We start from the raw sequence: 10,576 nt of genomic DNA on the forward strand, positions 1-10,576 counted from the left end.
AGTATATCGGTCCACATCTTATGGTACCTCCCCCACAAATGGTCGAAAATTTGAGATATATATTTTCTGCACAGAAAGGAAGCAATAATCTAATTTTGAAAAACATAACGCTCAAAGAAAGCGAAATAAGGATTAAACTCCTTTCAAATTTCACACATACAAATTATTTTTGCTAACACAAGATCTGTTTTGAAGATGATCCTATATATCTGCGAACAACTTCTGGTACCTCACCCACAAAAAAACACATTTTTCAATATTTTTATCTGTCATAAATTGCGAAACAACTCAGTGATTCTTTACAATTCCTATATCCATCTGCTATAATAATATTTATATCATATTTATGTAGGTCCGATACGAGATTGACAATATTGACCCATTCTTTAAAAACCCACTCCATAGAGGGTGAAGAGGGCTGAGGGTATACATCTGTCGGCAAAGCCGACCGATACTTTTTTACTTGTTTGTTTTTTTTTCAACCGGTTTAACCTTTTTTTTTCGAAACATTTGATGCTGGTCAATGATTATCCAGAGACTGGATAGATGAATTTGTTTAAATTGAAACACAAAAATAAAAAAAAAAAAAAACAAAATCGTATTTAATTCAACTGGAACTCAGACTAGGGTTTAGTTCATTGTCGGATTCACAAGCATTCAATGGATGCAGGCCATAATTCGGAGAATAAAAAATTTCTATAAAAAAAAAAAAATAAAAATTGAAGCTTTAAAAATCGAATAGCAAACATAAAATAAAATTTAAAAAAAATTGTTAAAATTCCGCAAAAATTTCGTCCTGATAATATGAGTAACCGGTTCAAAAATCCACATTTTTCTAATATTACTGATCGAATTGTACTTAGCCATATTCTGGTTAGTATTTAAACGGGAAACGGGAATGAAAATTTTGAATTTTTTCGAAAACAAAAAAAAGTAACCGGTTCCACAACTAAAATATTCAAGGCATTTCAAGGTGAATTTTGTTTTCAAATACAGCAATTTAAATAAATAATAAAACTACTTGAGAAAAATAGAAAAAAATTGCACATTATGCACATGGTTATCTCAAAATGAGTAACCGGTTCAAAAAGATGGAAAAAATATTTAATTTTTGGGCAGAAGTACTTTTTTATATAATGCTATTCAGTAAGAATAGTAAACACAAAATAAAAATTAAAAAAATATTTCAAAAAACCGTAATATTTCGTTAAGATCATATGAGTAACCGGTTCAAAAATCCACATTACTCAAATATTAGTGATCGATTTTTATTTTTCTATATTCTGGATAGAATTTAAACAGGAAACGGGAATGAAAATTTGAATTTTTCGATAAACGGAAAAAAGTAACCGGTTCCATAACTAAAATATTCGAGGCATTTCAAGGTGAATTTTGTTTACAAATACAATTACATAAAAAAAACTAATAAAAATACATCAGAAAAAAAATATAAAAAACTACATATTTTAGATATTAACAAATGAGTAACCGGTTCAAAAAGATGGAAAAAATATTTTATTTTGGGTAGAAGTATTTGATTTTATGCCAAGACTAGTGAACATATAATAAAGCTTAAGAAATATTCTAAGAAACCGTAATATTTTTTTCAGGATACTATGAGTAACCGGTTCAAAAATCCACATTATTCAAATATTAGTGATCCAATTGTACTTAGCCATATTCTGGTTAGTATTTAAACGGGAAATTGGAATGAAAATTTGAATTTTTCGTTAAATGGAAAAAAGTAACCGGTTCCATAACTAAAATATTCGAGCAATTCAAGGTGAATTTTGTTTACAAATACAATTATATAAATAACTAATAAAAATACCTAAGAAAAAATATAAAAAACTACATATTTTAGATACCCCAAAACGAGTAACCGGTTCGAAAACTTTGAAAAAATAAATTCACTTTTGGTAGGAATATTTGATTAGTGAACATTTAATAAAACGTAAAAAATATTCTAAAAACCCATAATATATACTCAAGATAATATGGGAGACCGGTTCAAAAATTCACATTATTCAAATACTAGTGATCGATTTTTATTTTTCCATATTCAGGGTACAATTTAAATACGAAATGGCAATGAAAATTTTGAATTTTCCGTTAAACGAAAAAAAAGTAACCGGTTACACAACTTAAATATTCGAGGCATTTCAAGGTGAATTTTGTTTTCAAACAAACCTTTTTAAATAATTAATAAAAAATACTTGAGAAAAAATATAAAAAAACTACACATTTTAGATACCCCAAAATGAGTAACCGGTTCGAAAACTTTGAAAAAACAAATTCAATTTTGGGTAGTAATATTTTTTTTATATTGTTATTTAATAAGCAATAAGAATAATGATTAAAAAATTAAAATAATATTAGCGATCCAATTGTACTTAGTTATATTGTGGTTAGTATTTAAATGGGAAAACGGGAATGAAAATTTTGAATTTTTCGTTAAACGGAAAAAAGTAACCGGTTCCATACCTAAAATATTCAAGGCATTTCAAGGTGAATTTTGTTTACAAATACAATTACATAAAAAACTAATAAAAATACCACAGAAAAAATATAAAAAACTACATATTTTGGATACCGCAAAATGAGTAACCGGTTCGAAAACTTTGAAAATATAAATTCAATTTTGGGTAGTAATATTTGATTTTATGCCAAGATTAGTGAACATATAATATAAGTTATAAAATATTCTAATAAACCGTAATATTTTTTCAGGATACTATGAGTAACCGGTTCTAAAATCCACATTTTTCTAATATTAGTGATCGAATTGTACTTAGCCATATTCTGGTTAGTATTTAAACGGGAAACTGGAATGAAAATTTGATTTTTTTCGTTAAACAGAAAAAAGTAACCGGTTCCATAACTAAAATATTCAAGGCATTTTGAGGTGAATTTTGTTTTCAAATATAACAATTTAAGTAACTAAAAAAAAACCTTAGAAAAAAATATAAAAAAATGAATATTTTAAATAACCAAAAATAAGTAACCGGTTCAAAAAGATGGAAAATATATAATTTTTATTGGAAATGTTCGCTTTTATATTGTTATTTAGCAAGCAATAAGAATAATAAACAATACAATTGAAAATATTCTAAAAACCCATAATATTTAGTCAAGATAATATGAGTAACCGGTTCAAAAATCCACATTTTTCTAATATTAGTTATCCAATTGTACTAAGCAATATTTTGGTTACCATTTAAACAGGAAATGGCAATGAAAATTTGAAATTTTTCCGAATCACAAAAAAGTAACCGATTCCAAAACTAAAATATTCGAGTCATTTCAAGGTGAATTTTGTTTACAAATACAATTATATAAATAATACATAAGAAAAAAATATAAAAAACTACATATTTTAGATACAGCAAAATGAGTAACCGGTTCGAAAACTCTGCAAAAAATTAATTTAATTTTCGGTAGTAATATTTGATTTTATGCCAAGATTAGTGAACATATAATAAAATTTGAAAAATATTCTAAGAAACCGTAATATTTTTTCAGGATACTATGAGTAACCGGTTCAAAAAGGTGAAAATAATATTTAATTTTTGGGCAGAAATATTTGCTTTTATACTGTTATTTATTGAACAAAAAAAAAAAAAAAAAAAATCAAAAACTATTCCAAAACCCGTACTATTTCGTTAAGGTAATATGAGTAACCGGTTCAAAAATCAAAATTATTCAAATATAAGTGATCCCATTATGTTTAGCCATATTCTCGTTAGTATTTAAAAAGGAAACCGGAGTGGAAATTTGAGAATTTTCGTTAAACGGAAAAAAGTAACCGGTTCCAAAACTAATATTTTCGAGGCATTTCAAGGTTATTTTTGTTTCCAAATACAATTATATAAATAACTAATAAAAATACCTCAGAAAAAAATATAAAAAACTACATATTTTAGATACCCCAAAACGAGTAACCGGTTCGAACATTTTGAAAAAATAAATTCAATTCACCGGTTCAAAAAGGTGGAAATAGTATTTAATTTTTGGGCAGAAGTATTTGTTTTTATACTTTATTTGGTGAATACAAAATAAAAATTAAAAAACCAGTTCAAAGACCGTAATATTTCGTTAAGATAATATGAGTAACCGGTTCAAAAATCGAAATTATCCCAATATTAATGATCCCCTTGTGTTTATCGATATTCTCGCTAGTATTTAAACAGGAAACAGGAATGAAAAATTGAAATTTTTCCGAATCACAAAAAAGTAACCGGTTCCATAACTAGAATATTCGAGACATTTCAAGGTGAATTTTGTTTTCAAATACAGCAATTTAAACAACTAATAAAACTACTTGAGAAAAATACGAAAAACTGATCATTGTGGTTACTTCAAAATGAGTAACCGGTTCAAGAAGATGGAAAAAATATTTAATTTTTTGAAGGAAATATTTGTTTTTTACTGTTATTTATTGAACACAAAATAAAAATTAAAAAACTATTTCAAAACCCGTAATATTTTGTTAAGATAATATGAGTAACCGGTTTAAAAATCGAAATTATCGCAATATTAGTGGTCCCATTGTACTTAGCCATATTCTGGTTAGTATTTTAAAAGGAAATGGGTACGAAAATTTGAAATATTTTGCCAAACGTGAAAAAGTAACCGGTTCCAAAACTAAAATATTTGAGCCATTTCATGGTGAATTTTGTTTGCTAATAAAACTATTTAAATAACAAATAAGAAAAAATACAAAAAACTGATAATTATTTTTATCTAAAAACGAGTAACCGTTTCAAAAACTTGGCAAAAATACTCAATTTTTGGGGGGAAATATTTGTTTTCATACTTTTATTTAACATACAATAAGAATAACCTACATAAAATATAAAAATATTCTAAGAAACCGTAATATTTTGCCAGGATAATATGAGTAACCGGTTCAAAAATCTAAATTATCCCAATATTAGTGGTCTAATTGAACATAGCTATTTTCTGGTTAGTATTTAAAATAGGAATCGGGAATGAAAATTTGGACAATTTCGTTAAACGGATATGGGTAACCGGTTCCAAAACTTAAATATTCGACACATTTTAAAGTAAAATATGTTTTAAAATACCACATTTTTTATTACAAGTCATAATACCAAGAAAAAAAAAAAAATACCGAAAAACATATATAATATGGTTATCTCAAAACGAGTAACCGTTTCGAAAACTTCAGAAAATTATTAAAATTGTTACTAAAATTACTTATTTTAATTGTCATATTGAGCAAACAATGTGAATTCGTGGAATATAATCAAATATCCCAACCCTTCTCAGCCATTCTGTAACGAGTAACCGGTTTGAAATGTAAAATAATCCAAGAATTTTTGGGTAAAATTGATTCTAAAATACAATGTATTTAAAAATCAATGAAAATACGTGAAAAATTATACAAAACCCAATCGTTTGTACAAAAATAGTAATGAGTAACCGGTTTAAAACCGAATATAATAGAGTAATTTTTTGGGTAAAATAAACTCTAGAGCATTTTTTATAAATTTGTATATTTCTTAATAACTATTAAAAATACATGACAAAGTGACGTAAAAATCATGTAACCAAACGAGTAACCGGTTCAAAAACTGAATGATTTGGATAATTAAAACAATCCAAAAAAATGAATTAATGCCGTTTACGTAGGAAACAATGAGAATACTTGAAAATTATTGCAAAATCAAATTTTTCTTAGCTGCCTAGTAATGAGTAACCGGTTCAAATACTGAAATAATCGAACTATTTTTTGAGCGAAATAATTTCTAGTAATCGATATATTTAATAATATTTGAAAACCATTAAAAATGTATAAAAGAATAGTGGGAAATTTGCCCTATATCCATGCAGTTAAATGAGTAACCGGTTCAAAAATTTTAATAGTCGGAAAATGGTTGAATAAATTCATTTCTAAAATGTTATGTATTTAATAATTAATAAAAATTGAATTGAAAAGAATGCAATTTCTGCCATAGCTCCATGCAAATAAATGAGTAACCGGTTTAAAAGCTAAAATTATCGAATAATTTTTGAGTGAAATATTTTTCAAAGTACTTAATATTTAATAAGCTGTGAAAATAATTAGAAAATATCAAGAAAAAATCTCTATTTGGTACCGACAAATATATGAGTAACCGGTTCAAAATCTTATTTAATCGGAAAAAAATTTAATGAAAAATTTTCTAAATTACTTTTTATTTAATAATTAGTGAAAATAAATAGCAAATAACAAAAAAATATCTATTTGGTACCAACAAATATATGAGTAACCGGTTCAAAAACTTAATTAATCGAAAAAAAAATTAATAAAATGTTTTCTAAATTACATTTTATTTAATAAGCAGTGAAAATAAAAGAGAAAATAATAAAAAAATCTCTATTTCGTACCGACAAATATATGAGTAACCGGTTCAAAAATTTTGTCAATCGAACAATTTTTAGGTGAAATAATTCACAAAATACCTTCCAATTTAATAAATAGTGAAAAAAATAATTAATAAATGAAAGCGCGTCTCTTGAGACAAGTTAATATATGAGTAACCGGTTCAAAAACTAAAATAATCGAAAAATTTTTGATTGAAATATTTCCCAAATTAATTTTTATTAAAAGGGCAGTGAAAATAAATCAAAAATTAAATATAAAAATCCTTTACTGAACCAACAAATATATGAGTAACCGGTTCAAAATCTTAATTATTCGAACAATTTTTGAGCGAAATATTTAATAAAAACTATTAAACTATATACACGGTGAAAATAATTTAAAGAATAATATAAAAATACTCCTGTTATGCATATAAATATATGAGTAACCGGTTCAAAAACAAAAATAATCGAATAATTTTTGAGTAAAATATTCTCTAAAATACCATACATATATCAATTAGAACAAATAAATAAAAAAAAATAATAGCAATATCCTCTTCTCATACATATTAATATATGAGTAACCGGTTTTAAAATTTTAAATAACCGAAAAATTATTGAGTGAAATTTTTTTGAAAATACGTTATTTTAATAAAAATTTGAAAATATTTATAAGAAATGCAAATCTTTGTCATTTAAAAGAAATGGGAATGAGTAACCGGTTTCAAATAAATAAAATAACCGAACAATTTGTGGTGTAAAATTAATTGAAAATCCGTTATATTTAATAAGGACTGCTTTATGTTTAAAAGTAAATTATAGACAACCTAAAAATTATAAAATTTCTTTAAATTGCAAAAAGTAACCGGTTCTAACAATTAAATATCTCGGATATGACATGATAACCAACAGTAATTCATTCAATAACCAATAATTGTCACCAGCGGCACTTACATCGATCTGAATTAGTGCCAAAATTTGCAACATGTTCATAACAATAAATGAGTAACCGGTTCAAACAGAATTAAATGAACTGTGTGGATTTTAAAATTAAAATATAAAAAAACTACAAAAAAACGAAGATGAAAAAGTAACCGTAAAAATGTGAACAGTTGTATTTAATATAAACCGATTTTACTTGATCTGTAATCGGTTTTCAAAATAAGAACTCACTAAAAAAAAAAAATTAAAACCTGAAAAACAGTAAACCGTGGAAAATTTCAACAATATAAATTAATTTTGATCAAATTTTATCCAAACTACAAAAAGTAACCGGTTCCAAATATATTTTAAATCCGGTAAAAACTCGAAAGGAGCTAATAAGCGTATAAATCTGTTCAATCCACGAGAAATGTATACGATTGTTTTTAATTCATGGCAACATTTGCTTGAACGGCAAAAAGTAACCGGTTCACTTAAATCGGATAATTGTGAAAATTTAATATTTTTCTACAAGTAATAATAGTTTTCAAATAAATATCAAGTTTATGTGGTTTCCCATGCCAAGATACGGCTATATTGAGGAAGTATGAACCGGTTTTTCTTGGACAGTAACCGGTTCTCAGTGTGTTCAATCGCTAAAAAAATTGTTTAAACCTGAAAAACTAATTAATTTAAAAAATAAATGAGAATTTCTGAAATTTATTTCATATTTAGTCCAATTTTACGTAAAATATAAAAAGTAACCGGTTCTTAATATTAAAAAAAAAAAAAATAAAAAATCGAAAAATTTTAAACAAATTAGTGGAATCTAATAATAACACAGGCAATTTATGAAATCGTTTTTCTTTATGCCAAAATTAGCTTTAATGGCAAAAAGTAACCGGTTCAGCTAGATCCGATAATTGTGAAAATTGGATATTTTTCTAAAAATAATAATAGTTTTTAAATACATATCAAGTTTAAGTGACTTCTCATGGCAATATACGGTTACATTGGGGAAATATGAACCGGCTTTTCTTGAACAGCAACCTGTTTTCAAAATAAGAAATCGATAAAAAAATAGTAAAAATCCGAAAAACTATGAAATCATTGGAAAAACATTGAAAATTTCAAAAACCTAAATTTATTTTAGTCGAAATTTAAGCAAACTATCAAAAGTAACCGGTTCCAATTACCCTAGTAAATGATTCAAAAACTCCAAAATATGCTAAAAGCGGATAGATCTGTTAAATCCACAAGCTATTTATGAAATCGTTTTTCTTTATGCTAAAATTAGCTTTAATGACAAAAAGTAACCGGTTCAGCTATATCCGATAATTGTGAAAATTGTATATTTTTCTAAAAATAATAATAGTTTTTAAATACATATCAAGTTTAAGTGATTTCTTATGCCAAGATAAGGTTACATTGGGGATATATGAACCGGTTTTTCTTGAACAGTAACCGGTTTTCAAAATAAGAAATCACTAAAAAATAGTGAAAATCTGAAAAACTACGAAATCTTTGGATAACGTTGATAATTTAAACACATATATAAATAATTTTTAGTTAAATTTTATCCGACCTATAAAAAGTAACCGGTTCCAAATATATTAGTAACGGATTTATAGACTTGAAAAAAGCTTAAAAGTTATAAATTTGTTGAATTCTCGATAAACAGAAGTCATTTGTTTTTATGTCTTGCTAAAATTTGCTTGAATGGCAATAAGTAACCGGTTCAGCTATATTCGATAAGTGTGACAATTGAATATTTTTCAATAAATAATAAAAGCATTAAAGTAGATATTATGTTACGTGATTCCCCACGCCAATTTAGGTAATATTCGGGTTAACGAACCGGGTTTTCTTCCATTATAACCGGTTTTCTGGGAATGTTTCATAAAATAACGACAATATTGTATTTTTGTTCCTGCAAAAAATAACAGCTGTAAAAAAATTTCGAGTTCAAGTTATTTTTCATGCCAAGGTGCGGTTTTATTCCGGTTTATGAACCGGTTTTTGGGGAAAGTCTCATAAAACAAAGAGATAATTGAATTTTTTTTCCATCCAACAATAATAATATTAAAATAAATATTAAGATACGGTTATATTCATGTCATGTGAACCGGTTTTTTGATTTGTAACCGGTTTTCAGGAAAATTTTCATATAACTTAGAGAAAATTGCATTTCTTTTCCTTTCAACAATAACAGTATTAAAATAAATATCGAGTTCAACTAATTACTCATGCCAATAGACGATTATGTTCCGGTTTATGAACCGGTTTTCTGGGAAATTTTCATAAATCAAAGAGAAAATTGCATTTTTTCCTTCTAACAATAATAATATTAAAATATATATTAAGATACGGTTAAATTCATGTCATGTGAACCGGGTTTTCTTGATTTGTAACCGGTTTTCTGGGAAAATTTCATAAATCAAAGAGTAATTTGCATGGTTTTCCTGCGAATAATATCAGTATTAAAATAAATATCGAATTCAAATATTTTCTCATGCCAATAGACGGTTATATTCCGGTTTATGAACCGGTTTTCTGGGAAATTTTCATAAAACAAAAAGAAAATTGCATTATTTTCCTTCTAACAATAATAATATTGAAATAAATATTAAGATACGGTTATATTCATGTTATGTGAACCGGTTTTTTTTTGGTTTATAACCGGTTTTCTGGGAAAATTTCATAAATCAAAGAGTAATTTGCATTGGTTTCCTGCGAATAATAATAATATGAAAATAAATGTCGAGGTCAAATAATTTCTCATGCGAAGACACGGTAATATTCCGGTTTATGAACCGGTTTTCTTGGAAATTTTAATAAAACAAAGAGAAAACTGCCTTTTTTCCCTTCTAGCAATAATAATATTAAAATAAATATTAAGATACGGTTATATGCATGTCATGTGAATCGGGGTTTCTTGATTTGTAACCGGTTTTTAGGGAAATTTTCATAAATCAAAGAGTAATTTGCATTGTTTTCCTGCGAATAATAACAGTATTAAAATAAATATCGAGTTCAAATAATTTCTCATGCCAATGCACGGTTATATTCCGGTTTATGAACCGGTTTTCTGGGAAATTTTCGTATAACAAAGAGAAAATTGAATTTTTTCCCCCTCTAACAATAATAGTATTAAAATAAATATTAAGATACGGTTATATTCATGTCATGTGAACCGGGTTTTCTTGGTTTGTAACCGGTTTTCTGGGAAATTTGCATAAATCAAAGAGTTAATTGCATTGTTTTCCTGCAAATAATAACTGTA

The 10,576-nt window shown here is 26.2% G+C and overlaps 1 long non-coding RNA gene across 1 annotated transcript in view; it reads left to right on the top strand.

Annotated features, from left to right (window-relative positions):
• Positions 1-1,289: 1,289 nt before the first annotated feature.
• LOC101901393 (uncharacterized) overlaps positions 1,290-10,576 on the top strand; it is an 11,125-nt gene continuing 1,838 nt past the window's right edge. The window contains exon 1 of the long non-coding RNA XR_009342168.1: positions 1,290-1,385. This is a non-coding gene — a long non-coding RNA (uncharacterized LOC101901393). The remainder of the gene's footprint in view (positions 1,386-10,576) is intronic.

This window comes from Musca domestica, unplaced genomic scaffold, assembly GCF_030504385.1.
Source record: "Musca domestica strain aabys unplaced genomic scaffold, Musca_domestica.polishedcontigs.V.1.1 20, whole genome shotgun sequence".
Taxonomy (NCBI): Eukaryota; Metazoa; Arthropoda; class Insecta; order Diptera; family Muscidae; genus Musca; species Musca domestica.